At 40.9% G+C, this 24,167-nt stretch overlaps 1 long non-coding RNA gene across 1 annotated transcript in view; it reads right to left on the reverse strand.

The window, feature by feature from the left end:
* Nucleotides 1-5,942: 5,942 nt before the first annotated feature.
* LOC134472758 (uncharacterized) overlaps nucleotides 5,943-24,167 on the reverse strand; it is a 32,423-nt gene continuing 14,198 nt past the window's right edge. Inside the window, exon 5 of the long non-coding RNA XR_010042721.1 lies at nucleotides 5,943-6,965. This is a non-coding gene — a long non-coding RNA (uncharacterized LOC134472758). The remainder of the gene's footprint in view (nucleotides 6,966-24,167) is intronic.

The raw sequence follows: 24,167 nt of genomic DNA on the forward strand, positions 1-24,167 counted from the left end.
TCTTTAATAATGATCATAGCAGTGATAAAAGTCATAAAAATTTCTATACTCATGCCTCCCACACTCAGTGCACATAACTCTCCCTCCAAGTCCTGCTTCTTCGTTGCCGAATGCTCATGTCTGCTAATATCCAGAAAGTGGCAGTTGGATCCAAAGTTTTAGTCCATTAAAATCAATAAAAAATAGATTCAGTCTAATAGGTTTGGCTTGGGAAGGCTGCTCATACCTGGCCTGTAACCTCTGTAGATGAACATGACTCTATGAGCTTACCTTGACTAAGGTAGAGAGGCTAGACCCACAGCGTGTAACAAGGCACTGACTTTTGGCTAACTACTAAGTAGTTCCTATAGTGATAATGATGTAGCATGTGTGCCTATTGGGAATATATAAAATTAGAGAGAGGTTCTGTTTGCTTTGGTCCTCTTTCTGGAGTAATTACAGTCACTGCCATTCATTCCTAGTGTAGTGCCCTGACAATGCTGGAGTCACCAGAGTAACCTGGCCATTAAAGTTTAGTCATGATAGGGAACATACGGCAAAGTGACAACTTGTCATGTTGGCATCATCGATGCTGCAGAATTCTTGCATTGTGGATACAATTTTCACAGTATTTCTGAGTATTTAACCTGAGCTAGTAGGGATGGGCAGCCTTTGAGGGCCACAGAATGAGCAGATTATGACCATGTTTTCTCCCTTAATTATGGCAAAAAGTATACAATTATCTGTGACATTAATGTGGTCATGTGACCCAAAGCTATGCAATTTGTTAAAGTTCATCAAAAGAGGGGGCTGGGGATTTAGCTCAGCAGTATAAGCACCTGCCTTGCAAGCACGTGGTTGTGAGTTCGATCCCTGGTACCAATAAAAAAAAAAAAAAAAGTTCATCAAAAGAAAGTCCTGTGAGCCTCTACAGGGAGTGACTTGATCAAAGCCATGCCCATCACCACATTGGTTCTCATACAAAAGATTTTCATTTTCGTTGGACCAAATCAGGACTGCACAATTTTTCATCTCTTGCATTATCTGTGAACAGTCTTACAAGATGATTTTGAGAGAAAAGATCTAAACTTCTGCGAAAAATACCAAATCAGAGTGCATGAATGCATGTGCTAAGGCTGATGTTTAGGGACAAATTGGAACAAGGATGACATGAGAATTCATTTAAACCTGTGGAGATAGAAAGGGATTGGAGAACAGCTACACTTTTCCGAGTTTTAAGGAACTGTGATTTGCACAAATCTTGTAAAACATAGAAATAGTAAAACAAATTAACCCAGAGAAAGTTGTCATTAAAAGGCCACATGATATGCTATACAATTTACTGCCAAAAAAAAAAAAAAATCACAGGCTAAGGATAAACAAGTGTGACCAGGTAGGAATATTGTCTAAGTGACAATAATTGTCAGAGACTCCACACCTTGGGAAGCCTGATTTTCCTTACTCTACATTCTGTTCCCCGGCTAGAGTAAGGTGTTCCCAGTTTGGCATACAGTGCAAAATGCCCAATGACTCATGTGACAGATCTGAGGGAGGAGGCAGACCCCTCGGCACCAGAGCCCGGAGCTGGCAGTGGAGGAGAGATAAGCTGGCATGCAGCATTTCCTCTCCATCAGAGAGAGGAGCCGCCAAGGTCTGCTGCTTGGTGACATAGTCCTGGGGTGAGGTCTGCACAGGGAGGGGGAGGAAGAGGACTGCAGGAGGCCAGGAGACTTTCTAGGTTTTCCAGCATAGTTCATCTAGTGTCTCAGGAGTCTGGTGGCGCAGGGACTTCAGAGCAACCAGCCACAGTGGGCCTGGCTTTGCAAGCAGAGGGAAAGGAAAGAGAGTGAGTGATGGGAGAGAAGAGAGTGCGTGCCAGGCAACCCCTTCAAAGATGTGGGGAAGCCTCATGGCCAAGAATAAAGCAGCACAAAAAAGTAAAGAATGAAGCAGTGCGATATGTGGTAATTGATTATTTTTGCCTGAGTGGAGCATGTGTTAGATCAGTTTTAGGTTTCTAGGAAATGGAGCAGAGGGTACAGAGGCCCCCGCACCTTCTTTCTGCTCCCCACATCCCCCCCACCCATTAACATCATGCGCTGAATGGGACATTGTCATAAATGATGAACCCATTTTGACACATTATGATGAACAGAAGTTCATCATGAGGGTCCACTCTTTCTGCTATATAGTCTGCGGGTTGTGACAAGTCACAGTTATGCAACCACTATCACAACAAGAGAGCTTTCCTGTCCTAACAGCCCATGTTCTTCCTATTTATCCTCCCCCACCACCCTCATGCCCAGCAAGCAGTGATGCTAGCTAGTTTTCTGAAATACTGTCAAGTACGTATCATGCACCAAGGACAATCTGAGGCCATTACTCAACCCAGTAACAGCCTGTGAGGAAGTTATTATCCTAATTCTCATTTTTAAATGAGGATCAAGACACAGAGAGTAAGTGACTTGCCCGAGGTCACACAGCTGGTAAAGGGCTGGAATGAAATCTGCCATCTGGCCCCAAGTCCTTGCTCTTTGCTGTAGGGCAAATGCAAGTCCAACTGTGTCTCCTGTCTAAGTGTGGAGAGGTTAGGGGAGATGGACTTTCACCACTGTTCTGTGGCAACATGAAGGATCCTGCAGAATGAAGAATGCTGGATTTAAAAAATTGATGCTTTTTATTATAAAGTAGATCCAAAACAATAATGCTTGTCATCAATAACAATTTGTTTGATACCCTGACACAAAAGGGTATCAAAACAGAAAACACTTACTGAGCATTTGTTGTGAGTTAACCTGCCCTAGCATTTGAAATGAGCCATTTTTTGTAATTCTGAAAACAAACTTAAGATAAACACTGGTTAAATTCCCATTTTATTCAAGAGAAAGCTTGACTCCAGAATACTTCTGTGATTTACCAAACCTGGGCACTTGGAGAGAAGAGCACAGCATCTGGAACTGAAGGCTGTATCCTCCTGTCCACACTCTGGCCACCTAACTACAGTGGCCAGAGTGGGCTGATTTGCACATGAGATATCTCAGACCGGGGCTGTATGTACCTGTCAGATCACAGTATTCCTCTAGTACATGCTTGAAAAACTCTCTGGGGTTCTTCTACTCTTGTTATGATTTGGGTCTGGAATATACCCAACCGGTCCATGCATTGAAGGCTTAGTCTCCAGCTGGCACTAGCTGGAAGCTTGGCAGTCACTGGAGGTCTATCCTTGAAGGAGATGCTGAGCCCTGACAACTTCTTGCTCTTTTTTGCAATCCCACTCATGCTGATCAGTTTTGCAGGACCACAGAGTCCCACCACGGTGTTTCTCCCTTGTTACAGACCCAGCATCAATGTGATCAACCAGTCCTGGACTGAAACCTCCAAAACTGTGAACCAAAATAAACTTTTCCTTTTCTTATATTTATCATCTTAAGTATTTTATTACAGTAATAGAAAACTGACTAACAGATTCATTGTCTCTAGATTAGTGATTCTAAAGTTCCCATGTGTATAAAACTCATAGGTTACTTTTGCAAATCCATCTCAAAGGCTTAAAAAACTGATTCTTCTCTGGAAAAATGTATCATATGTGTATTATCTGGGACTGTAGAAGCAACCCTGACCAGGGGCTCCTATTGCCATGGATGGCTCCAGGGCTAGCACAACATCAGCTGCATGGTGCCAGGACAGATGTGCAGGTGCTACCTGTTGGGGACAATACATGTCCATCTACCTCTCCTAACCAGGGCTATCTCCCCTGACAGAGCAAAGGCTCCTTCACTGGTAATATTGGTGGAAATGAGGTAGATACAGACTGGATCTCCTAGAGAGATGGTACCCAGACTGGGCCTTCCAGAAAGTAGCCACCAGGCAGGACAGTCACAGAGCAGGTCAGACATCACACTTGAAGTAATTGCCCTGCACCAGGTACTACCCAGGCTACAGGTGGAAAAGGGTTAAAGAATGTGTGAAATCTTCTTAGACTCAAGCACCACTTGTCTCAAGCTTGTTGCATGACAAGACAGAGGGTGGCAGAGCTGCCGTGCTAGTGGGCTTCTTTCCCTCTTCTAGCTCTATAGCTGGTCTATAAGATAAGCAAGTTCTCCCAAAGAATGGGGGCCCCCACCACCTGAGCAAGTCAGCAAGCAGAGAGCACAATCATTCCAGGCCCATCTTCTCATCAGCACTGAGAGTTCAGGCTGCTGCTTGTTTATTTATGAGACCTCACAGTAGTCACGATTTTCAGTTCAGGAATTAACCCTGTTTTCAAGGCCAATTGATCTGGGTCCCCTCACCTGGTCCCCACCTGGTCTGATCCTGTCTTGTGACCACTGTTTCCCGCTCCCAAGCCTTTCAAGTTTGAAATCAGACACATTGATCGAACACACTTGGGTCTAGCCTATTCAACCATCAGGAAACAGTTTTTTCCTGAGTCTGGAGTTTCCCTCCTTGAACTCTCTTTCTTTCTTATGACCATGATGGCCTTCGGTTTGTACGGACAGATGGCTGTTTTCAACCTGTGGGGGATGAATGACACTTAGAGTATCCATCCCACCTCTGGAGGCTGGACAAGGCCCAAAGAAGGTGGTGGACAGAACTCACAAAGGAGGCAGAATGTGGGGGCTATGAAGGTTCATCATGAGCTCCCGTGGTACGATGGTCAGCAAAGAAAGTGTTTGCCTGCCCTTGTACTGACCTAGTGACTCCAGGATTATGAGTCACAGATAGCTGGGCCATCTGTCCTTTTGGTGAGCACTAACTGAAACTGAACTAGGCTCTAAGTAACTGAGATGATTAACTCAGCAAGGGGAAAGGCAGGTGAAGTGCACCAGGGAGTGACTGACAAATGGGGTAGAGCCATACAAGGGGCTTTGGGGCTTTGTCCCAACTACAGTGGATGTCTCTCATATTTTCTCTGGATAAACAACTGCTTGAATGTGTCCTAAAAGCTGCTAGCTTCCCATGAGATGGCAGCAACAATATAGAAACTTTCAACATACTGTATTAACATAGTGCCAGAGCTACTGAGTACCAGGATGATTGTGTATTAATGTTCTGATGTAATTACAGGTCACTAAAATTACCCGCTGTGACCTTGAGACTGTAACTTCACTTTTGCACTGGACTCTTCTGATTATTCTAAGGTGCACTCTTAGGAAATCATGGAATTGGCTTTTCTTGGTTTCCTTTCGGATCACAGATTTTACATTCTACAACTGGCAGACCTGTCCCTATTAAACTCTGCCCCTGCTCCTCCGAGAGTCTCCTTCTTCTCAACTTCCCTCCAGAAATTCCTCCCCATTTCTACTAAAAGGTGATCTCCTAGGGTTTGCAAAAAGAATCCATCCTGTCCTCAGCAAAGTCTCACCTGCTCTCTGGGCCTCAGGATCCTGCTGATGTGAAAGCATTATAATCCGTGCAGGGTGTAAATGATTATTTCATGTAACAGTGAAATACTATAGACTCCTTCATCCTCTATTTTCTTATCTGTACCTTGAAGATCCTATTACAACCTACTCCCTAAAACCACTGCAATGACTATGTCAGAGCTGCAGAAAACTACAAGGCGCCCACTTTTAAATAGACTTTCAGATATAAACTGGATAGCTGTTGAGGCTAAGGATGTTCCAAATGCTTCACAGGGCACCGTCCTGCTACAAACTAATGGTGTGTGTATGAAATTCAAATGTAAATGGGCATCCTGCATTTTCAGTCACTAAATCTGGAAATTCTGATTAAATTGTGTAAAGAAATATATTGGGTTCCTGGCACTCAAATAAACTCAATGATTGTTGTTAATGACAGCAACACTTGGCTATAGAGCAGTCTGGTCCTGAACTTTGAGCTTGAGAGTGTGCTTTAGTTCCATTTCCTGATGCTATAAATAAATGTCACAGCATAGGTATATTATAAAATATGGGAGGTTATTTGTTTTTTTTAATTTTTTTTATTTTAAAGAGATTAAGATAAAAGAAGACATAACAGAGCAGATCAGAACAGGACAATTTAAGCAACACAGTATTTCACCACAAGGCAACCTGATAACACAGTAACTACCATATTGTCTTTTCCTTGAGATAGTTGAGCATACCTTCATACACAGTAGTATCAAACATAACAAAATGGTATAAAATCATTCAAGAGAATGAAAGTATTACAGGGCATTCAGAATCAAATAACCGAAAATAAACAATGGTTACAATATTTTCCCATTGTCCATAAAAAATTTGTTTATACTACCACACACGATAAAATCCAATAAGATACAACATGATAGAACCAATGGAAACTGAAGAACAAAAGCTTGGTGGGACTTCAAAACAAGATGATATTAAATCAGCACTGGCTATTATAATGTCTTGTTTTCTTCAAAATAGCTGTTCATACCATCACAGATAATAAAATCAAACAACCCAGGATAAAACCATTCCAACTAATGAAGGGAAACATTATAAGGCTTCAAAGCAATGTAATGGGGAATCATGATTACCATAAACTTTTGTGTACTCTTACCATTTCTTACACTGAGACTATACGATATTTATACATGTGAGTTTGATTTATCTCGCTTATGAGTATGGTCTCAAGTTGTGTTCATTTATTTACAAATATCTCAATGTGACCATTCTTTATAGCTGAGTAGCACTCTATTGTATAAAAATACCACAACTTTTTTATCCATTCCTCAGTTGGTGGACAGTTAGGTTGTTTCCAAGATCTGGCTATTACAAATTGTGCTGCTATAAACATGGGTGCACATATTTCACTGTGGTATGATGTTTTCAGTTCTTCTTGGAATATTCCTAGAAGTGGAATAGTTGAATCAAATGGTACTTCCAATCCCAGGTTACTGAGAAATCTCCAAACTGTCCTCCACAATGGTTGCACCAGTCTATAATCCTACCAACATTTGGCTCATGGTACGCTGAGAAGTCCAAGAGCACTGGACTGGCATCTGGAGAGGGCCTTCAGGCTGTGTCACAACATGGCTGAAAGGCAAAGAGCACTTATGAGACAAGGAGAGGCAGTTGGACCAATGTATCTTTTTTTTTTATCAGGATCCCACTGCTGAGATAATTAGTCTATTCTCACAATAATGGATAGTGTCATTGATCCACTCCTGACAGCAGAGCTTTCATGGCCTTATCACCTTTTAAAGGCATCATGTCTTAGTATATTGCAATGGAAGGTCAACTCAACATGGCTCTAGAAAAGGCTCAGAGAAAGGAAAGAGTGGCTGGGGCCCAGAAATGAAAAGCAGGTGGTTCTTGTGTTAATTTCTTGTGGTTCCTATTACAAATTAGCACAAACTTTAGGTTGCTGGAAACAACAGAAATTTAGTCCCTTGGTTTTAGAGGCCAGGTATCCACTATCAAAATGTCAGTACAGTCACACTTCCTCCACATGTTCTAGGATGAATCTTTCTTTATCTCTTCCAGGTCATGGGCTTGCATGTGTTTTTATGTGTTTCTTAGAGGACATGGATCACAGATGCAGGTCCCAGTTGAATAATCCATAAGGGTCTCATGTCAAGATCCTTAACTTGGTCACATCTACAGGGAATCAAGTTCCAAATTAGGTTACATTCAGAGGTGCCAGGGGAAGAGAAGGGGCCATCTGGGAATTTAGTACAGTGGGGGTTGAGGAGAGCTGTAGAGGATCTGGTAAGGGAGTGGAGCTACTAATGAGGGGTGCTCTCTACAAGACGGAAGAGTACAAACTATGCTAAGGGCCTTAGGGAGCCACTTAGGGCTTCGGCCTGGAAGTGGCCTCCTGAAAATTATGTTCTGAGAAGTAGACGCTGGACTGACTGAAGTGAAGCTGGAAAGCCAGAAGAGTTCAGTAGGAAGGAAAGTGAAAAAGCCTGACAAATGTTCCAGAGAGAAGAGTGCACTTAGCTGACTTTTCCTACAGTGGTCTAACACCATGGTTTCACACCAATGGCTTAATTACTGTAGCCCCCATTCAGGAGCACAGGTGGCTCCTTTCTACAAGCCACAGGGAAGTGGGTTTCAGTGCAGCGCAAGGTCAACAGACAGCATCTCTCCTTTTGTGGGGGAAAGCAAAGCTGAAAATCATGAAGTCCACATAAATTAAACCATTGTACCATTTGGCAGGGACAGAACCTTAGATCCTCACTAGGAAATAACTCAGAAAATGTATAGTTCTATCAGTGAAAGAGGGAAAGTCCAGAGAGGCCACTGGAAGCTCAGGCAGGTTCAGTCTCTTCCTAACCTGCACTCACTCCTATCAAAACTGCAGGGAACAAACTAGATCTGTATTATAGCTAGGCAACTCCCATTTTATAGGACTTCTAACCCTGCACTCAAACAAGCCTCATAGTCTGATGCCCTTCTCACCTGGAGCATCCCTGACATGAAATGTGGTCCACCCAGTCCTTGGATGTCCCTTGAGGACACAGTAACTGGAGAAAGCTGTGCTCCAGATGCGAGATTTGGCCTCAACGTCTTTCCTCTTCTTGTGGACAGCCATGGGTGGAACTCTGAGCCATGTGCACAGCCATAGGCAGACCTCTGAAATGCCTAAGTGGCTGCAGGCCAGTCAATTTCTGGTTCCAAGAGCTGAGGCCTGCCCACTCGGAGGTGGACCACAGGCTGTTCTGCCAGTGTCCTCACTTGGGCTTTCAGGAAGGTATCTGATTCCAAAGGCTTGAGCAGCACCTCATGTTCTGCCAGAGCGTGACTCTCATTAAGAGAGGCTGGCCAAGCCATAGCGGGGAAGTGCTAATTGGATGTGGTTGAAAGCTCAGGCATGGAAGCTGCAACAGCTACTGACCTGTGCATAGAACTGACAATGATGCAATAATGCAATTGCCCAGACACTGTGGTGGACCTCTCCTTGCTCGCCACCCTCTTTTCTGTGATAGTGACATTGGGCTATCTTTTTTCCTTCTGGAGTCAACTATGACATCAGCCTATAAAATAGCTGGGAAGAATGCTGAGTCAGTTTTTTTCTATCTCCAAGTAGAGAAGAGGATAGAATACTCACGCTGGACATAAGGAAATGACTATATATTACATATCAATTTCAACCGGGACAAACTTAAAATCAATTCGCAGTGTCATGACATGGGCTCTGCAACTCAAAAGCACCTTCCTGGTTATGACTTTCAGCAGCTGCCACCTACCATTCTTTTTCAGTAATAGAACCAGGCATATATTGGTTGCATGCAGAGACACATGGACATAAGTCTTTCTTTCTACCTCACACTTAGGAAATATAGGACAGAAGAGCCCAGCCATCTACTACAGACAGAGAAGTGAGGGCTCTGCGGTATGCAATGTGTGTATATGCAGTGTGTGTACATATGCATGTGTATTGCTTCAAAATGTTCTTAATGCATACCTACCTATAAGACACACACACACATATGTGTGGCTTTTGCACATGTGTGGTATGCACAACTATCCACTTAATGCCACCCCTCAGGTTTCCTGCCTTAGTTGTATATAGCACTACAGGAGTCATTCAGGTGCTTCTAAGACACACATGTGGATGTACATGTACACACAAGTTAGCTGAGTGTAACAAAAGTTTGTGAGAGTCCAGTTAGATCTTCCCATTTGCCCACAACTTCTGTGATAACCCAGCCAAATTGGCCAGTGGTTGCCCTCAGAGCCCTGTGCCCTCTCCTTGTGTCTTTTCTGGTAGGCTAAAAAGAGGATACACCCAATTTTGCAGTCTTTGAGGCATCTCACCAAGCCCTCCGACTTTTCCCTCTGTTCAGTTACAGGCAGAATGGGAGTGGACAGAAGGATACACCAGGGGAACTGGAATTTGCATTCAGGCTGACTAAGATGGGAAGAAAATGTAATGAGATAAAACTTAAATTGGACATCTGAGCATGAATTTCACCTTACTACATGTGAATTTTTTTAAATCCAAAATATTTATAATTAAGCTCTCTCATTATCAAATTAAATAGATATGCCTCTCATTTCACACAATAAGCATGTTCCTGAGAAGCTACATAAGAAGAGAATTTTTAAAAATCAAATTATACTTTTCAAAGTACTTGGAGAGCTTTCTATTTAAAAGAATCCCACAAGGAATCCTCCCTTAGAATGAAGAATCCTATTGTAATGCAAATGATCGCCTCCTAATTTATCTGTTTTCTAAATTCAAATAAACTCCAGTTTATTCCGAGTGGTCAAAGAGCAGGGTCTTCTGGTTAATTGAATATTCATGTTAATTTGGAATCTCCATATGTACTATATGTTGATTACCAGTTTTCACAAAACAAGAATATAATAAAACACACTTAACAACGAAATTATGCTGAGCCTAATTACTTTTTTCTTGATAATCCAAAAGCAGTGAGGCCCTGAAAGCGCACAGACTTGAGCTTAAAGAGAGAAAATAGGCTTAATCATATGAATCCTGGGACCCAATGTGACCTGGTAGTTTCATTTTGACATAGGTCTTTTGATACCCCCCCCCCCCGCCTTGCATTCATTTTGTTTTAAAGAAAATAAACACTGTGGCTCAGAGTAATTCATATCCTGGAAATGAACCGGTCTCCAACTCTTCACACTTATTTAATGGAGAGTCAACCACATCTACATATGTAGACCTCTTTCCAAAAGCCAGTCAAATTCTGAAAAGTAAAGCAAGATTTAGCTGTTCTTCTCTGCTTGCTGTCTAATGAGGTATGAGAAAGGCACCAGTTCACGAATGTGCCATACTTACAGCCAGTGCCTGACCTAGGTAAGATGATGATCTTGGTTCATATAATGATGAAGGAAATGATTCGTTTCAAAAGCAAAGTGCACAGCATCCATTCCTCTTTTCGCAAACAAAGTCTTATCTCTGCTTCCAAATATCCTTCTCTCCCTGCCACGGGCTGGCACTCGTTAAGCACAGGGCAGCCCAAGTTCTTTGATGCTTTAAAATCCACTCACTTCCCTGAGGTTTGTTAGGAATGCTTTTCTAAGGAGTCCAGCAACTATCCATTCCTATTTAAGCAAATAAGGTTAGCTACCTTTTGCCATTCACAATTCAACAGCCCTCCTAAATTAATTTCTCCAAAAGTAATTCAAATAAAAGCGTGGTTGCCACTACTCTTTTCTGAGCCACAAGATTGAATAAGGCATCTGAATAAAAATGTGTATTACAGCCTTCTTTAATATTTAAGCATGACATTCATTGATTTGTTTCTTGTTTTCTGCAAACCTTGACAACATGATAAAATAAATCATAAGAACAAAATATAGTGGTAACATCTTTTATGGACTTCACATAGTCATCAATCTCAAGCTGTGAGTGAATTATCAGTACAGCAAAAAGATCTATGTTTTAAGAGCTCCAGTAGCATGCTAGCTGGGGGTTTTTCAGAAGCAAACTCAAAGCGAGTGACTGATAAGCATCATTATTGTTTTCTGAGAGTCTAGTTTATGGTGTGTGTGGAGGTGTTGCATATATGTTTCGGAAGCAAAGGGTTGATCAATTCTAAGTAGACATCTACTAACATATAAAAAATATAACAAGCCTTCCTGCTGAGCAGCGTTATAGTAGCTGCCACCCTTGTCAGCCTGACAAGCCTTGCATTGTTTCTGACTGTATTTAATATGGAATTAACCTTTCTTAATGTGATGTACTCTGCATGAAACATGGATCAACTTAGAGACATTTGGACGCATTCCTTATTTGTGTTGTGAAGTTGTAGCAGCATCACTATACATACACAGAAGAAAAGAGAGAAAAGTCATGAATTGCAGTATAATTGCAAGTCCCTGGGTATACCACACACAAAAAACTGGAAAACTGCATACTGGTTGAAAGGCACTCGAACACGTGACTGGGCTTGGAAGATCATTTAGGGTACTGGAAAAGCATCTGAAGCGTGACAATCTTTTCATAATCATCCGTGTGCACAGTGGTGTGGTCAGATCCTTGCCACTCCCTCTGGAGAAACAGAAACTTTCAACAATGATCTAGATGTTTGTGAAACCATCTTGGTGACTCTGAATATTTGGAAATATTTGAAGCAATAAGATTTGCACTCTACTTTGCTTTTAATGTTATGTTCATGAAAACTAAATGATATTTCTTATGTGAAAAAAGGTAAGGATATTTTTTAAATGTTGAATGGGGCCTTTTGTGGCGCTTAGGGCTTTAAGGAAAGTAACTAATAAGCAGTGTGGTAACAGTATCCAACCCAGTGGTAACAAACTACCTAACATAATCAGTGAGCAAGGTTGCCCAAATCACAAAGAGCATATATTCCCAGCATGCCATAACCCTTATTGGAATCGAAAGAGAATCTAAAACACTGAAATGGTATTCCAGAGCACATGGTCACTTCGGTGGATTCATCAGTCTTCTTTCTGGAAAATCGGTTCATGAAAATTGTAGATATGGGTGGCCTCAGCCTCTGGGTTGCAGGAGTAAATGTTAAGAGATTCGCTGACGAGCTGAATAGATGTGGTTTCCCACAACGTCCTCTTGCCTTACACTCCATAAATATCACTTCTCTTACCTCACAACTTGACTCCATGAAACATGACACGATGGCCCACTATTGCACAGCTGCATGTCCCTGGGTCTGGAATCTCAGGTGTCCCCCATTTGCATAGGCAGGACGCCATTCATCACTCTCATAATTAATTTGAGTTGATTGCACTGTTCTAAAATGTCTCCTCTCCAGGCATATTACTTCATCACCACCTACTTTTCATAAAATTATACTCACTCTCCCCACAGTCAAGTCCCTGGAATTCATGGTGATTTTTTTTCCTTTCATTTCTTTCGTTATTCTAACCAATTAAAGTCACTATGATTTTCTTTACCCAGCCTAAGAGAAATACTATCAGTATTATTGCTTGTCTGACATTTTGCTTTTCCATTTGTTAAATTTTATTATCAATATTGGAAATGTGAATTACTGTATCTTCAAGGCTGTAGTGCTCTTTGGAGGAGTCCGCGTACTGTCAGTGGCACTATATACATCCACTGTAAACCTTTCAGCAGCTGCATCTCGACAGGGGATGCCCAGGCACCAATCAATAAGCAAGTAGGAGAGAAATTGTGGCTAGTGCAGAAAAGGCATCTGGTAGTACCAAAGATATGAGAAGTTTGTGTTGGTCTAGGGGTTCTCAGAATGGCTAGCAGTCTCTCCTTAAGGCCATAAAGGAATGCAGTCTTGGACCACCCCTGTTGCTAAAAACTCCAAACTGTTATGGAGAGGGCTTTACTCAATTAGCCAATCAACCAAACATGAGTCAATTTACCTATAAATACATTTTATATTTTGTTTGATCCTGTCTGGTTTCTAAGTCAGAAAACCAGAAAATAGCCAGAGGGATTGTGCACATAAACATTTGTTCAGCATTCACACTACCACCAAAGCTCAACCAAGCGTACCGTGTAGTCATTGGAATGGGAGAAACCTGGGTCACTAGGTCCCCTGGCTGTCTCTACAGACTTGTAGGGCAGTCATGTGGTTTCCTGCAACAACAAATTAGACTTCCTGAGGTGCAGGTAATTTGTTGAGCTTGGCCGGGGCGTCACTTCATACGAGGTCCTTATGACTTATGAGTAATCCATAAGGCTGGCCCCAGGAGGGAGGCAGGACTATGCCACAGTGTTCCTGATGTGACCTTGTGCCTAGAAGAGTGCCTAGCACCCGGTGGGTGCTCAGTAAATACCCACTAAATAAATAAACTCCATCAGTCATATGATCTAGTTGTAACAATGAATGCTGAGCTCAGCAAGCTAGACATACTCATTGGCTTCACATTTCTATGCTTGTCACTTTGCCTGTCAAATGGACACAATCTCAAAGGATTAAAATACTATACATAGTGTGTGTGTATACTTATACACACATGTGTTTATATGCACGTGTGCATATGCTCACCATATATTCACACACATTGTAAGTGTCAGAAAAGACAGGAAAGGATAGCAAAAAAGAAAAAGGATAGCATGATGTCCAGCCCATGGCGTTCTCTCAGAAAAGAATCACTGTTAGAATTTCATTTTGGGTAGTTCTTATCACATCTTACTAACACGGCTTGCTAAACTCATTTCAACCATGACAACTCCTTAAGATCCCAGCTAATCTAAAATCATGAAGGAAATCCAATGTTTGGGACAAACCACTGTGCCCTCAGTAACTTTTAGTGTCTTACCACCTACTATGCCACCTACTATTAGAAAATTCTACACTGCAGTGTATGTGGAAGGTCATGATGTCACAGAGGAAAGAATCCACGCAAACCTCCATTTCTGTGTATAAACAATATGCTAGGATTTTTTTCTTTCTGAACATTAATACATAATTCCTGCACAAAAAAGGGCCATATGCCTGTCCCTTCTTATTTAGTGACCTGAAAATAATCTATAACGTTGTGTCAGCATTGTCTTAATAAAGGAAGACGTTTGTGTTGCTTATACTGTTTGCACTTGCCTCACCCAGGTTTAGATATTAAGTAGAAGAGTGGTCCGGCAGCATCCGTGCCTTGTCAGTCATTTAATTAAGCAAAGCAAGCCTGCTATTCATTTTATTTCTGTATATGCTAATGTTAAAAACTAATAGAAAACAGCAAGTAAATTGTCCCCTGCATATATTGGACACAGCAACAATTACTCTGACAGTGAAGATATAATAAAAGAGGAAATTTTAATAGTATCCTTATTCCATTTATTCTCTTGGGCTTCTGTTTCAAAGTACTGTAGAAATTAACAATTATTTCTTCTCATTGTTTTTGATGATCTTTTTCTATTATGTTCCTATCCAAGTTAAAATAAAAAATAATTTAAACTTACATTTTTTAATTCAATTTTATGGTGCCCTGAGATTTACATTCTAGGAATGAGGAAGAACTGAGAAAAATCACAAAATAATTCAGAGCCTTCCTTTCTTGCTTCTTGACAGCTATTTAAGGCCATGCCAGTCATTAGTACAACTGAGATTATCTTGATTTTAACTCAGAAATTCACATAATAAAAATAATTATCTTATACATCACCATATTGACAAATATGTCTTCTTGTACTTTATGAATGTCTATCATATAGTATATATAAATAGTTTCTATAGCTCCACTATATGAAGCAATTAACTGAGCTTATATGGCAAATTGTCTAAGGAATTCTCCAGAATGTTTGGGGAAATCTAACAAACTGAAATATTCACCAATTTATTGACATGCTACTATGTTGAGAAAAAATGGGCCATCAATAAACAGGTTTCCTTGAACAAAATAAGATCTTAATCTAAATGTAAGGACTCTGAGACGTTTGGCAGGAATGAAGTCAAGATATCCAATGTGATCTTGTAATGGGTATATGTGTTTCCAGTGTTCATGAGGAAAACATTAGTATGATGAATGGAAATGTGTGATCGAGACAGAAATGTTTTAAAATGGGACTGTTTTCCTAGTGAAAACCTCAGAACCATTTCTGGGCTGTGATACAGATCATGCAAGTTACTGTCAGAATCTATTGCATCTCCATGACTTCCAAGAGAATTTCCAGACACTGTCCCCAGAAGGTGGAAATGCAGGGCCATTTGACTTTTCCCACCCTTCATTCCTCTCTGATTAAATTCTCAGAGCTTTAAGACTGTCCATATTGAGCAGAATATAATCAACCTGTAAAAGCACAGATTTGTTCTAAATGTATTGTTCTTCATTTCTGCCTGAGAAGTCACCACGAATTTAACTACTTAGCACAATGCATCTTTATTATCCCACATTAGTGACCCTGGTGCGCCATAACTGGGTCCTGAGCTCAGGATCTCACAAGCTGGCTATGTAATCTAGGGTTCACAGTAGGCAAGGCTCTCTGGAGGTCCAGGTACTCTTGCAAGCCCACATGGCTTTTGGCAGAATTCACTTCCTTGTGGTTGTATCAGTGCAGTGTCCATATCCTAACCTCAGTTCATGGAGTCCATTCTCAATCCCTAAAGACTCTCAGTTTCCATTCACGTGCCCTCTGGAGAGCCTGCTAGAAATCTGGCAGTGTGTTTCCTCCAAGCCAGCAAGAATGTCCCAGTCTTTTTGAAGGAGTTTTCTCTGATTCACTCAGGCCCACTTAGGAAGATTAATCTGCCTAGGATCCCTTTCCATGTTCAGAATCATTCCACCTTTATCAGCTTTACCAACCTAATCATGTAGGGTGACATCTCCTACAAGAGCAGCAAGGGCATGCATCTCCTGTGGTCCAGGTAGAGACCATCACACTGGGTTTTACACTTCTGTGCCCAAAGCATCGCTCATTGTTCAAAAGGCAGTGAGGGTATCAGAAGATCAGACCCATCTTGACTGAGAACCAAATGCCTTCTGTCTCTAACAGTGCTCTCCTTTCCCCCAAATAACTTCATTGTTTTGTTTTGTTTTAGAAAATAAGTGGGTACAAATTTCCACCTCCAGAAAATACTAACATTTTCACTGAAGAAATTTGAGATATAGTATATGTGGACAATACCAGCTACAAAACTACAACACGGAAATTTTATTTTGGTTGCTTCTTATGAACTTTCTAGAACTTTCCAAAGTGGCATAATGGTGGGGAGTGGGAGAATATTGAGAAGTTGGCTGTGAGTTGAGTCGGCAGAGAATTAGTATTAGGCAGTTACAGCTTTGCCTCTCAGGAAATAGCTGTAGGATGGAAGAACATGTCCCTCTACCGTGCCTAACACTGCTGGTAGATAAGGCTCAGTTGCGCCCTGGGAAGCTTGGGGCTGCTGCCAGGAGGCAGAGCATTGCCTGCAGCTTTGCTATGATTCTGGGAGCCTCTCCACGGCTGCTGTAGCTTTGGAGCCTGTGGCTCTGGCTAAGGGGAGCGTCTTACAGGTAATCCAGGTTTGTATTTGCTGTAAAGCATGAAGCTACTTTAATGTATTTTAATATTCTGGTTGTCATGCAAACACTCATCCATGAGAAAGTTTAAGCAGTGTATAAATGAGGCAGGCTGCTGAGAGGTGTTGAGATATCTAGCACCCCATGTCAACACCGCAAGCTTCATGTTGTGTTTCTGATTTAGTTAATAATGCCAAATTAGCCTTTCTTAATATAACATATTGTTCCTGCAATGTTATTTGTTTGAACTCGAAAAACCCCTTCGTACTTTCCAGTTATAATAAAAGAACTCATATGGTGACCAAAATTTCTAGTCATTTTCATGCATTTGCAAAACAGTAGGAAAACAGAGCAGTTTTTCTCTGAAACCAGTGAGAGAGGGAACACTCTAAAATGGGCTTGATTACCCTGGGAGGGGGGGGAGACAGAGATTGAACACCTGGGATTGAAGGGTTACTTACAGTGGACCAAGCCCATGCCATCCTAGAAGAGTGGTCCCCTTTCTCCTTGCCCCCCTCTGAATCTGATAATGGAGCTTAGGAAGGGTCTTCCACAGCAGGCACTCACTTTATGCTCTCTAGGGGTGTAACAGGGAACTCAGTTTGGGGAGAGGCAAAAACAGCCCAAGGGTTTGGTGGAAGGACTCCAATGGCCCATCCCAGGGGGAAGAAAGCAGTGCCGCCATGGCAAGCACACAGAGGATTGTTCTCATTTTTCTGTTTTGTGGGTCATTCTAATTCCAGGCTTCCTCATTTCCACTTGCTGTTCTAAGTAAATATGTATTTACAGATAAAGCATGTTTCTAGCTTGTTTTAAGGTAGCAGGGATCATAGGCTATGGCAGATTTACGTGGGGAAGGAAAGAGGTGAGGGTACACTTTATGGAGTCTTTTTCTTTTTGTGTTTTCTTGTTTTCACAAATTCTCATTAAATGCTTGTTAAGCACATATACCAGAACTGAAGACCTTACTGACACCCTGACTATGCAGAACAGGACCTGGAGGACCTAGACCTCAGAGTCCCCCAGGCATGTGTGCTTGGTGGGCAGTCCCTGAAGAGTCACAGGTCCTCACAAATGATCTAAAACAAGAAAGTAGTCACTCACAGGCTCCAATGAACCTGGGGCTCAACTGGGTTTAGTTCTGACCTAGAGCACTAGAGGTAGTGTGGAAGTTGTGTTGACAAAGCTGTTGGCAGGGAAATAAGTTAAGTGAAACACATTCAGATATCAAGGTAAAAGGAAGAAGTTTTGCCTTGATATCTGGATAGGAAGATCAGTGTGAGAGTATTTTCTAAAATAAGATACCTGAAAATCTATCCCAGAATAACAATTCACTGAAAGCAAACTATGCCTATTCTAATATCTTTCTTCTAGAGAAATCTACAGAGGCTAAAGGTATAACTAGACTTTCTTCAGAAATTTGCCATATTAACTAAGGAATATGATGTAAGTTCTAAAATGTAAATATTGCATTTCCAAAAACACACCTTTCAAAATAACATAAACTTTGAAAAATAGGGATAATGGGGAAGAATTTCCACTTTCCCATATCAAAATATACTCTCATGCATGTCACCTGCAACAAAATATATGATTTGGGAGGTTCCGCGTAAGTACGGCTGAGCAAAAAACTTAGAATAAGTATATAAACTATGATAAGACTATTAAGAAAATTTGCCATTTCAAATGTGTGTAAGAGGAGTGGATCATTCCATGCATGGTGCTAAATTATTTATTATTTTTTTAAATGAAGTTAGATCCTTATACCTTACAATAAATGAACTCCAAGTAGAATAAATTAAAAAATAATGTTGTATAAGGACAAGAATATATATAAATATATATGCACAATTTTAAAATATACTGTATACAAAGATAAATAGTGCAAGAAAGATCTTTCTAAGCACGAGATCTAAATGTAAAGATAAAGAATTACTAGATTTATCTGAATAAAAGTAAAAATACTTTAGAGAAATAGATAATAAAAAATTAAAAGAGAAACAAATTGAGAGAAAATGCTTGCAAAATATATGGATAGCCTCTGATTACTCTCCTTATGATAGAAAGAAGACTCAGAAGCCAACAAAATAGTGAAATAATGCCTAAATGGAGGAACTGAAAAAATAAAATGTTTAACAAAGAGAATTATAAATCATTAATGACTTATGAAATGTCATGTACACACACTCAGGGTCACAGGTATTCATGTGTCTAGAGTGTTTGCATGTCCTCCTTTAATTCTGTTCAAGGTTCATGTAGTTGTTTTGTGTTGTTTATCTTTGTTTTGTTTACCTTTTTAAATGATATTAGTGCTGTCACCAACTAGTAGAAGGAAAAGGACATTCTCATCTGTTGCTAGACAAAACTGTATATTGGTAAAACTTTCTGGAGAGAAATTTGGAAATACACACACAACATGTTTGAAAAATGCATAGTCTTCAACATGTGATTACATTTCTAAAATTTTTCTCTGAAAGAAAATTGTGATTAATTTAAAAAAATATGTGTTCATCAAGTTCAACAGAATGTTGTTTATAATATCAAAATTGCAAAAGTACTTTAAATTTATGTCTACACAAAAAGTGATTATAATACTTGCCTCTCAGACATACCAAGAAGACCCAATAGATGAACTGTACAGAGCTTTGAGCATGCCATTTTTTATTCTAGAATTATTGTTACTGTTGTGAGGTGATTGTTTACCATACCACCAAATACTAAGAACTATTAAGAAAAAATATTGAGAAAAACATGTATGCACCTGGGGAAATTTGAAACATAGGAAACGTGGAAAAGCCAACTACAAAACAATAATTATAGGGAAATCATATTTTTGAAAAGAAAAATACACATAAATATGTATCATAAACATTCTGAAAGGAAATACACAAAATGGTAATAGCACTTATCTACAGGTCCTGAAAAATGCAGTAATTCTTTTATTTACAGTTTTCAGTATTTTCTTATTTCTCTACAATGATTATATTTTCCTATGGTAATAAAATATTTTAACTATGATGACTATGTAGATGCATAGCTGGATATTTATGTCAAAATTAAAAGTAGCCAAAAACTCTGATGGGCACTTGCCCCCCTTAACTTTGTGAAATATATGTGGCATGGAGTAGGTTGGAGGTCAAGATAGCACAGTGACAATTGAGTTCTGTAATGTCAGTGACTTCTTAGAAAGGGAATAGAGGGACTCTTCCCTGCACCTGGCACTTCACAAGGTCCTGCTCTTCCGTACCCACCATGGGATGACCCTATAGCACAAGTCTCTTTGCCTGGCCCCAGGACTCTCACCGGGAGGCCCAAGCTCACTACTTCTGTGTCCTGCTGAGCTACAGACCAACTTCACTGAAAATATGTTCTCTCAGGAGCAAAATGGTTAGGCCAGACCATTGTTTGAGAAATGATAGGCAAAACTCAGGTTTATGGACTTCACAGTGAAAGATGTCATCTGTGGTGAACCGGGAAGGAGTCTGTAGGCTCAAATCCAGCTCTCTCCACTTACCAGCCTCAGGCACAGGAACCACCAAGTCTCAGTTATCAACTGGCCTTTAAGTGACATGTGGATGTATGCTTGTCAAAGGAGTGCTACTTCTTCATTCAACAGTTTCCTCATTTTGATTCATAAATTTGTAAGTTTGTAGTAATTGTACATACAATGCATGTGCTTCTTGTGCTCCAGCAACATCAAGAGTGGGTCTTGGCATGAGGCTATCACAGTACATTGTTGTTTATGATGTTGCTTAATGTTCTTTGCTGTTTTGCAAATTGTCTTTTATTGCAATAACTAGAAATAAGGAAATAATGGCCAAAGTGACCAGCGTCGTGTGAAGTAAGGATTGTGTCTGCTCCCATTTCGCCCACACTCTTCTCCATCAGCTATTAGCTTAGGCTTCAGCCCTTCTGAGTCGTGAGCCCCACCTGTGTCCCCAGGCCTCCTTGGCCCCATTCCCGCACCTGCTCCACTGGACTCAGAGGTCCTAACCTTCTTGAGTTCCATGAGCATCATTCCAGCCCGTGTCTCAAGATGTGCAACTCCTAATATCTTTTGCCTGCTTCCTCACAAGGGTCTAGATCTTTCTAACAGGGCTGAGTCTATGCTCTAAGCAGATGCTGGGATTCTCTGTGAAATGCTTGACCTGTGGTTCTCTACAGGGAGGGACCTCCAGAGCTGAGCAGGACTTAGCTACAATTTAGTGTGTAGGCCCCTTCTAGCACACTCTCTGCCCCTACCTTGTGTGTGTGTGTGTGTGTGTGTGTGTGTGTGTGTGTGTGTGTAGCTATGTGAACATGTTCCCATATATGTGTGTTGGTATATATATTTTGTATGTGTCTCTGTCTATATCTCTGTGTGTGTCTGGGTGTTTTTATTATGTGTGTCTATATGTGTTATCTGTTTGTCTATGTGTATTAGTGTGTTCATATATATATATATATATATATATATATATATATATATTGGGATATGTATTAGTGTTCGTGTTTGTAGGTCTATTTGTATCTCTGTGTATATTGATGTGTGTTTCACTGTGTATTGGTGTTTGTGTCTGTGTGTTGGTATGTGTGTCTGTACTGATTTTCATTCATATGTCTTGTGTGTATGTATCTTTAGGCATTGGTGTCTGTGATTGTGCATGCTGTTATGTGTTTGTTTCGGTTACTCTTCTCTTGTTGCTGAAACAAAATACCCAACACCCAAAATTAAGGAAGGAAAGGTTTATTTAGCTCACGGTTTGTGGTTTCAGATCATAATAAACTGGCTCCAAGACAGTGTGGCGTGACATAGGAGCAACACTTCAAGATGTCAGAAGACAGGAAAAGTAACAAGAGCAGACAGGGGTTGAGGAACAAGCCTCTTTTCCTCTCTTTCAATGTAAGCAGACTACCACCCCTCGGATAGATGTGGCACTCACACCATCTCCTTGTCCATCTTTTGAACAGGCTCAGAATGATTGCAAAGTGAGGACCCTGGTCCTTGGCTGAATAGCTTAATTAAACTTTTAAACTTCTCAAATTGACCCAGCGTATCAACCATAAGAGTGTCCATATGCTGCTGTGTACATATCAGTATGTATATCTCTGGGCTTATCTGTGTGTGTCTCTGTGTTTGTGTAAGTCTGTATTGGTGGGTGTGTCTATATGTATTTCCATGTGCAAACACAGAAGTAAACAAGACACTGTCCATCATAGATTTTTGACAGGATGCCTGGCACTCTCAGGTTGACAAATGCTATTCCTTGAGAGTACTGTTGTGATGGGCAGACCCTAGTGGCACTGGTGGGACAATGAGCACCATGGTTCCCATACTTCTGTGCATCTGGCCTGGTAGTGACAGCTGCTGTGACAGTGTAAGGATATGCAAGGTCCAGGAAACACCGGTGATGTAGGCTAGCGATCAGTGCATAAACAGTACTTCTTGGTATATGCTTAATGGGTAGATTTGATTTGGGGCTTATGATAGAATGAGACAAGTTTAATTTTAAAATACTGCAAGCTTAGCCTCCATATCCTGCCCTCCCTTCTCTACCACAGAGGCTTGATAAGCTTTGCTCAGGTTTTAACCTGGACACAATTCAAGAATCCGTAGGCTTGGTGGGGACACAATAACTGAACTGTAGCATATCCCTTAATTCTGGGTATAAGCAGAAAACCCCCATGATACTAGCAGTAAACATAGAAATCAAGAAATGCTTTGAGCTATCCACAACCACCACACTTTGCTGTGACCAGCAGCCCTCTCTGAGATGAGTGTTTTTGAAATCGCTGCAGTCCTGATCTTCGCATAGCACAGAAACAGCACACACAGCCTATGCTGTTTAATGTTCATTTTTTAAATATCTGGCAACTTGTATTTTAATATTTGATTTTATTTTATGGATTGAAAAAGAATCATTCTGAAGCTAAAGATCAGCTCAGTGGTAGAGCCCTTGCCAGGGTGCATAAAGGATCTCTATCCTTACCATTAAAAACTTAAACAAATTAAATAAACTTCTTAAACAAAATAAGGCTCATTCTGAGAATGAGGTCCTGAAGCCAAGCTGAATATCAAACAGACGTGTGGCTGAGATATCGGGGTCCTACTCTGGTGCTGTGAATTCAAGACCTATGAATTGGTGACTCCAGGTTGTAAACTGGGCCAATGGACCTAATCCAGGAACCTCATTCCATGCTTCCCAGCTTCCTAAATTTAACTGACAACTTAAACCTAGTTCCAGAACTAGGTGGCGGAAGCTCAAAATAAAGAAGGCCATGGAATAAAGCCAATCACAAACCAGTCGATGAGCATGAGAAAGAGCAGACAAAGCTGAAAACCAAGCAAAGAGCTCTGTTATGTTGAAGACTTTGGCTGCATTAAAGAAGAATAGGCTGTTAGGTGCTCAGGGTCACACAGAAGCAATGATCTGGGCCTATTCAGGAACCAGGGAACAAGGAGAAGTGCTGGGATCCTAATTCCAGCTGGCACCATGGAATAATGACCCAGAACTTGTTTGTTTTGATAGTTAAAACTTAAGGCAGACAATTGAGATACTGCTGCAGGCAGGAAAATCTGCACTGGTCTGCTCAGTGCAGTTCTGAGCAGTAGGTACCAACAACCCAATCTGTCTTGTGGGCAGCAGTGAAGCAGCCTGCACCATAAATTGGTCATTGGTTCTCTTTTCAGGGTCAGAGCACATCTGACTGAGAGACCGTTTGAATGTGCATCTAAACCAGAGACCACATTAGGTGCCACTATATCTCATATCCAGGTCTCCAAAGGAAAAATCCTTGTAATTCCTTCCCCATCTGGGACAGTAGCTGTAATGCCCACATGGCCAGCCCCTGTTTGAGGAGTCAGTATAACCCCTAATTTGGCAGGTTAAGCATGTCAACAGGGGCTGTTGGTGTAGCTCAGCAACAGACTGCATGCTGAGCATGTGAAGGCCTTGTGTTCAGTCACCAGCACAAAAGGAAGGAGCCAAAGAAGAAAAAAAGAAAGGATGGAAGGGAACGGGGGAGGGAAGAACAGAGAAAGGGAGAGAGGGAGGGAAGGAAAGAGGGAGGAAGGGGAAGGAAGGAGGGAAGGAAGGAAGGAAGGAAGGAAATCTCAAGAGGTCTTACAATACATAAAACAAAATTCACAGGAAAAAAAAAAAAAACAGATGTGACCCATTTTCAAATAGCAAATGCAGCACAAATCCAGGAGTAGCTCCTAGGATTGCACATAGTCCAAGGGCAAATGTAAACAGATTTTAGAAAAACTCATATAAAGAAATGAAAATTTCTAATGTTTCTGCCTATGACAGGGAAAGCTTGTATCAGAGTGATACTGATACTGAGAACAACTATAAAAGCTGAATAGAAAAAAAAAAAAATTCT

This window comes from Cavia porcellus, unplaced genomic scaffold, assembly GCF_034190915.1.
Source record: "Cavia porcellus strain 051 isolate PalLab524CR breed Dunkin Hartley unplaced genomic scaffold, mCavPor4.1 scaffold_2, whole genome shotgun sequence".
Lineage (NCBI taxonomy): Eukaryota > Metazoa > Chordata > Mammalia > Rodentia > Caviidae > Cavia > Cavia porcellus.